Here is an 8175-nt window from a genome sequence, read left to right as displayed (position 1 = left end):
ATCACGGCCTACTACGATGCAGCCAAAAAGCTACACTTTTCAGAATGCAGAAAGCATTATTTCTTTTGACCATGCTCTTTAAACATTATTTTTCACATTCAGTGTACATCACATCTATCACCACTTGTCACGTAAACAATACATTCAGAGTTGAGGTTCGCAGCAATAGTTCAGACATTATATATTAAAGATATTAAAAAACACATGCTCAACCTTTGATAGGGAAAATTCTACTCGGTTTCCACCCACCTTCAGAATGACATCGACCAAATTAAACATAACTTCCCACTACTGGCAAAGAGCTTCATTAGCAAGGTCAGAACCGGTTACGTTTTGACCTACAGTACCTTGCTCCGTCTGCAAAAACTGATAACTTCTGTATCAAAAGACACGCAATTTTGATAAAACAAACCAAACCCAAAGCCCTCCATCGCACAGGTACGAGGTGAAGTTTTCTAGCTCCAGCACATCAGAGAACCCTCTCGGTGCTGCTCACGCACACAAAACTGACGGCTGCAGCAGAGATCAATTTAACAGCCCTGGTATTCAGCAGCAGACTAACAGCCTCTTCGAGAATCTCTTTGTGATAGACACAAAGACAGATTATACCAGAGAGTGAACACTTGGTAAGTTATGGGTAGTCCTCTGCTGTTCTTCCTCCCCCATTTTAATTCATATTCATCTTGGCAAAATCTTAGACAGACTATTAACTAATCTAAAACAACATCACAGCTGATACAACACATAAAGCAATCAAATGAACATGTCAGTGCCATCTACTGAAGCAATAAAGAACAAGACAACCCCAGCAGGCTGTGGCTTATTATCTTCACAGCCATAATGAATAGGCAAATAGTATTAAATATAAGTACAGTATTCCACAGTCACATTTTGCTATGCTTTAAGCAGGAAAGGTGCCTTCGATATGTTTGAGGAGCAGAGATTACAAGATGAAAATAACGAAGGGTTTCGACACACCTCTCCATCATTTTCTTTTCCTTCACTTGCCAATCAACTACTGTTATGTCTTTTAAAAGCCCAAGCGAGTGAAACAGAACAGCACAGAAAATTTTCCATGGGCTTTAATAAATGCTGTTAACTGGTAAATGGAGTAAATCATAGTGACCAATTTATCCAAAGGCAGCAAGGCCTTCTGATTTTTTATTTGTCTAACCAACAAAAACCAGACAACAGCCCAAGATGCTCAACAGTGTTTATTCGTATGGCATCCATAAGCATGCCCGCATCCCTGCATGGGAGGGTGCTGCCGCGTCCTCAGCTCCAGAAGCAGCACATGATCTGACCCAGCCTTCACTTGGACCGCTGGGCTTGACCAAGGTCTTCTCCGTTTTCTTGTCAACAAAGAATTAGACAGAGAGATTTACACGTCCTCTTGCTCTGCTCAACCGATGTGCCTGATTTGCGCTTGGGAAAAAAAATCTATACAGCAAACCCTCCTCTTCCTAGGTGTGCAAAGGGAGACCTAAAGTGGCATTAATAAAACTAAGAAGTGTATTTTCAGCCTCAACCTTCCCTATGTCCAGCCTGCCAGCTGACACACAAGGTTTGAGCCTCTATTTTCTGGTAGATAAGGAACAATTTCACTTGCTCAAATGCACCTTTTTTCCCTCCCCCCTTCCTGACGGAATTATTCCTGATTTGCATATTATGAATCCTGTTCTGGCTGAAATCCTTTTCTATAAATTACAGGCGTTATCTGAGGAGTAGTGCTTTTGTCCTCACCACAACACAACGTAACAGAACGAGGTAGGAAACAGGAACCCGATTTGCAAAATATCGGGTGGTTAATCTTCTTTAAGAATTGAAGATCAACTGAGGCCCGATTCTACGGCATCTGTTATTTTAATAAATTATCCTACTAAGAGGTTAGAGTTCATCCCATCGATTTGTCTTGAGATGAAACGACAACAGGACAAGGAAAGGAAAGAGGGAGAGGAGAATTTGGTTTTGATGTCACGATCCTGTGCCTCAAAAAGCTGTTCCTAAAACCTTCCAATTTTATAATAAGTAGAATATTATCTTCCTTATTCACCGACTCACTCATTTCCACAGTGTCCAAAACAGCAGGTCAGGCAGCCACGCTGCCGAACCATCCTGAAAAGTTCAGGAAAAGAGCAGTGCAAATTTCAAAGCAGAATTTTTCAGTCTACCTTTGAACAACAGTTGCTATTTTCACTCTCTATCATGAATATTACATTTTCTCAAAATAAACTAACTCTTGTGAGAAGGATCTTCATCCTTGCTCTCATTCGGCTGAATTAACTATTCTTAGTTAAATAGATTTGCTTCTAGTCTTAGTCTGATGACAGATTAACTCATGACTGGTAGGATTATAGACTTACCTCTGGAACTAAATCACTTTTGAATCTGAGTTATAGCTATTAGTTCCTTAAAGCTTAGCTGAACAGCTTTTAGTACCTCCTTTGTATTTTTGAAAGAATGATTAAACATCATTAAATCCAAGCTAAGGGCTCTTTCTCACAACTCCAGTGAATAAACAGTTAGCTGATTTAACTTTAAAAAAATAATAATAGAACAGCAGAGTTTTACATGGATTTTTTCAGAATAATTAATGCTACTCTAAGTCTAGAATACTTGTCCTTAAAACTAAAACATGTTTTTCATGTTTGTGTGGTTTTTAAGCACATAAAAACCCCTTTGTTCTCCTTGGAGAGAAACAGCTATCCAGATCAACCTGCTCCTTTGTACCCAGCGCGGCGCTTCTGTTGCTGTTACATTTCTCCAGCTGCAGAAGACACGACCAATTCTACGGAGAATCTCTCTCCCGTCCAGCAACCAGCTAACGGCTCCTCTCTGCTGAGGACATCAAGCATACATTTACGCGTGGTTTCTTTTTACATGAAATATTCCAAATATGACAACAAAAATTTCCATGCCATCAGCAAACGGTTTCACTACATGCCAACAAAGTAACGTGGAAGAAGCCACTAAGCAGGTACCTAAAGAGTCAGCCTTTCAACGTCCTCCTCCTCCTCCTGACATTCCCTTCGGCAGCATCAGGAAGGAAAGCGAGGAGCAGTCTTTCCCCATACTTTTGCATCTTGGCAGAGCACGGAGATATTTAGCCATCACTCTCTCCATTTAATTAGAAGTCAGCCGGCGTGGTCCAACGAGCTGCCTTAATTCTTTGCTTTTGACTTCTACATTTCCGTGAGAGGAGGCACGGATGGGGCAGCGAGAAGTTGTTTCCCCGAAGAAGCAAAAATAAAACCACCCGGTAACTACTAACGAAGATCACTGGGTGGAAGAGCTGGAGGCATCACTCCTCCGAGAGCGCGATGCCGAAATTACATGGTTTAGTCGCACCCTGACAGCTACAGGCAGCAGATCTCCTTGGGCTCCCAGCCCAAGCAGCCAGCCGCTGATCCACATCCCCATCAGACGATGAGGTTTGCTTTTTAAGTAACACACAATCCAAGTTTCGGTTAATTCATCATTAAGTATCCCTCTGACTCATACTAAGCCAGCCGCAATCTCCGAATTAGAACATATCACTTTTCACTGTTTGTTAATGACTGGAAAACCCCTAAGCATCCAAAAGCAGACCGTGTTGTCCAGTTCTAGCAATACATCTACAGATACATGCACACACATGAATATATAGACATACAGTCTGTTTAAACCGATCCTTAGATCTCCCCCCTCTCCCCCCCAGGAAAACCCACCAACTGTTGTCAAGTATAACCCCCCCCCCAGTGAACACAAATGCAAAGCCCAATTAGTCAAAAAAGACGTTAGCTCCTCATCTGACTGAGTTACACAAATCTGCAGGGGCGGGAGGGGAGGCATTCATCTGCTCAAGTTCAGTGTATGAAAAAATTATTTGTTCTGATAGACCACAGTTCAATATTTATGCAGACAGTGTTCAAGCCAGAAGTCAGCCACAAATCTCTATCATTTTCTTAACACACAAGGCACTTGTTATTCAGCTGGAACGCATTTAATATACAACATAATGTGAAATTCTAAACGGTCTAAAATTAGTGGGTAAAGTTAGCTTCAGCACCAGGCAAGAGACGAACCGGGTCCCATCACACCAAAAGAAAGGAAGGATTTAATATAAAACACAGTTTTGCTGTTTGAACAAAAGGAAAGCCCATTTGTCACAAACTTATTGGAACAGACTGAGGCTTAGAGACACCGATCCCTTCCAGGAAAGTGGGGAACAAAGCCGTAGCAGTACAGAAACACAAGCCAGCACTGACCGCCCTTCTTAGGACACTCTCTTAGCATTTCTAGCTAAAAGCTATTTATCACTTCATCTGCATACCCACCTAGCCGGGCTGCAAAGACCCTCCTTCCATACCGTTTTTATTTAAAGTTCAAAACCTTGAATTGTCTTCAGAGGCTTTTCATAGCATGAGAGAGAGGAACAGAATGTAATTATAGGACAGTATTTCTTAATCAAATCTAAGCCGCCCACTGAAAGTGAATGGGAAAATATGGTTGCAAGGCAATACTTCTCAATCAAGTGGACGGATTTGCCTTTCAGAGTGAATAAGGGAATGGAACTGTGGTCACCATTTCTTAATCAGCTCAGCTGATGTCCTATAGAAGATCTCAATGGAGGAACACAGCTGTGGCCCATAACTCTTGACTTGATCTTCCATGGTTTGACTGAAAAGCCTGAAAAGAACATAAATGCACTAAAGCTTTTCTCCATTAAATTGGTTCTTTCAAAACCGCCACTGGCTTCGCCCAGAGGGGGGAAAAAAAAAAGTTTCTTTTTCAGTATGCTTGGTTAAAGGTCGAGTGTAAAAGTTTTTGTGATATACACTACACACTGAGGTATACTATAATAGACCAAACTATTATTTTCTTTTAAAGACCAAGATGGAGCATGTTATTAGTAATTCCAACCTTCCGTAGGGATTCCTGTGTCTGAGTACGCAGTTTTCACTTTGGCTAAAGCACCCTTTCGCATTGCAGTTAGCAAAGTTACAAAACATTGAAAAAGCATCTCCTTAGCCAGGATTTTTTTTTTTTTTTTAAAGGGTACATTTGTCACGACTGACATGTTACACAAGATACATTTCAAATGCGCTCACACTAACTTTGAGCTGTCAGATCCGTGTGTTCCAGTTTTCCGTCTCCATTTGAAAATGCGGCTGAATTACACAGCCAAGGCAGCGAGACGAGAAAGCAAGCGTGCGCACCGTGGGGAGGGACAAGGGAAAAAGCTTCTGTTTTTCAGATAGCTGCCCAGATTTTTCTTCTGCTTTCTCGGTAAAGTTCTTAAGAGGACAGACTTCCCAGTGAATTACATTAAAATTACCTAATTAAAGGAACTTCTCTAGTGAGCCGCCTTTAAAAAAAACTCAAGGTATGCCCCAACAATTTTGCCATTTTCTGAGAGATTTCATACTGATCTTTGTAATGTATTGGAGGTGTAATAGTTAACGTGCACTCGTTACCATCTTATAAGCAAGAAGCTAATTAACAACACTTAGCACAAAGCAGACAAGTTTATTTTTTTCTACCTATCTTATGCCCACTAAAGATACTAACTCACTTCCTAACACTGTAGCAAAAAGTAAAGGGTCTTTTTTCCCATCGAAACCAGCAGAATACAGTGTAATACAGTGCGCATTTTGATGTGCGTTTTCCTCCATATGCTAGGATATGCATTGCTGCAAATATACAAATAACCGGCTTTAGAGCACCTAGAAATTATTTCCCCACGACACTGGCAAAGGACAGAATCTCCACCTCCATTTTTACCTTCTCTCCCCTCACTCCCACTTTAATCTTTTTTGTTTCAGTGGCGTGTTATAGCTGCTCCGTAGCTCTGCTGCCAGTTACGTGATGAAGCCTGCATGCTGGGGCTGTAATTCAATGGCTCGCAAGCCACATACGACTTAACAGCCTCGCATGAGCCATCTTTGATCTAAAGTCTAATAAAAACAAAAGTGAAGAGCGTTAGCGTCGGTATACACGGAGATATGAACAAACAACCGAGACATTCTGATCTATAAATCGGATTTTAAAATGGTAGTGGTTTCTGTTAAACAATTTGTTGAATTTGCTTAGTACCCTCCAAAGCAATGACTCGTTAAGGGTTTCACGCTAACGAGGATGGTCTTCCATTCACTGACGTTGAAGGAAGGGGGGGGCTTTTTTCTATACAACCTACCCGCATCAACTCAACTGCCTGTTCATTGTGGTTAAGTGTTTAGGAAAGGTGAAGTGTTTATACACTGAGCAATTAACAATAGGCTGCTGAGACAAGAACATCTCCGAGGGTTTCATTCCCCAAAGGAGAAAAAAAAAAACAAAATAACAAAACCAACCCTTGATGAAATATTCAAGATGAAAACCGCAAAGGTTGTTAAACAAAGTGAGAAACTTCCAGTGTCTCATCCGCTGGAGAGGATTCCTGCACACAAAATAAGGGACTGGGGGGATCTTTCGGAGCACGTCCCACCACACAGCTCAGAGCTCGCTCGTTAGAGCTACCCCATCTTCCTTTTCCCCCATTCGATCTGAATTGCTGCACTCGGTTACGGGCAAAGTTTTCAAACAACTTATCTTAGCATCTCTCTATAAATTTCTAACGAACGATCTTAAAACAAAAACCTTAGTTTTGGTTTGACTCAGAGCTGAGGTCAACTTCAGAAACCATTTCACACTTCCCTGAACCAAAAACGCACGTGAAAGAATTCATATGTACCTTGTAAGACAGAAGCTGAATTTCGTAGCATTTCCATTTGTTAGCTATTCTAAATCTACCCACTAACATCTTCTAAGGGCTGAGAAAACACTAAATTTCACTTTATGAGTCCCAGCAGAAGTCCTAAGAAATTTCAGCATAAAAATAGCCAACGAAAGAAAAAACCAAAAAGGCCAATAAAAACAGGATCTTAAGAGACGTATTCAGTAATTTATACCACCTCTGCCACTAGAGAAAGCGCTTCTTGTCACTCGTTCTTAGGTGCTGAGACAAAACAGTAGCTACTTTTAAAAAACCCCAATTAACAAGTAAGCGCGTTTAGCACTGAAGAAAACAACCTGCAACGTCTGATGTGGACAGAGAGCTGCACACAAGCGAGCACCAAGCGAAGGATTACGATTAGTCACAAGAAATCCACTGCAGCAAGAAACTGCACTCAAGGCTTTCACACCCAGAAGCAGAGAGGCGATACACCCAGCTAAACGTGCCCTTTTTTTTTTTTCGCCAGCAGTATTCCCATGATTACCAGTACAGCACACGAAAGATAGATCCTTCGCTGTTCCCTTCGAGTTTACCAATCCAAATACTAATCAGACCAAGCGCTGTTTCATTTTGCAAGCCGCAGCACGAGGCTTATTCACAATTTCTCCATTCTCACAGGCCTCCAGAGTGTCTTGTCAACCACAGGGCTTTGTACCACATGCAATCTGAATCTCCGCAGGAACTGCGGCGACAGATTCTTTACTAACGATCTTTGGACACGCAACGGATAAATAAATCCCCAATTTTGACTTACTGGCTGTAACACTCTATAAACCGTTGCATACGTGACTATTGTTAAGCCCTGCTCCTGAATAAGCAAAATTCTTTGTAACAAACAGAACTTGCACAAGACCAAGAACTATTCCAGACCTGAAAAGCTGCCAACTTCAAAACGCCCTTTTCACTTGAAGTCAGCTCACATTAATAGGAAGAACGATTAGGGGAAAAGTAAACAAGCGTTTACCATTTGCAGCCTCGCGTCTGAAAGCACGCCTAGCTCAGAAACCTCAAACGCTGCTCATGTTTGGCACATAATTTTCAAATATTTGCACCTAGAATATTTGCAAAGCAATGAAAAACAACACCAAACGCTTTTGCCGCCCTCTCCTTTTTTTTTTTTTTTTTTTAACATCATACCAACATATCTGACAATTATTAAACAACAGCAACCCCCGAGCGTAGCTGCCAACGGCAGGGAAGCAGAAATTCAGCGCAAACCCCAGCACCAGGTTTACTGCCGGCTGTAGGCAGGGCGCAACTCCAGACCCTTCTGTTAGACCGACTCTCGTTTAATCCCAGGGCAAGTTTAACCCGCAGCGTTCACACGCAGAGAGTTTTTACGTTCCCCATTCCGCCGATTTACCCGCTCCCGCCCTCCCCGCTCCTGCGGCTCCTTCTCCTGCCCTCATTCCCACGTCCCA

This window comes from Pygoscelis adeliae, unplaced genomic scaffold (assembly GCF_000699105.1).
Source record: "Pygoscelis adeliae isolate BGI_AS28 unplaced genomic scaffold, ASM69910v1 Scaffold197, whole genome shotgun sequence".
Lineage (NCBI taxonomy): Eukaryota > Metazoa > Chordata > Aves > Sphenisciformes > Spheniscidae > Pygoscelis > Pygoscelis adeliae.
The sequence above is the reverse complement of the archived record's forward strand: the minus strand, read 5'-3'. Positions refer to the sequence as shown.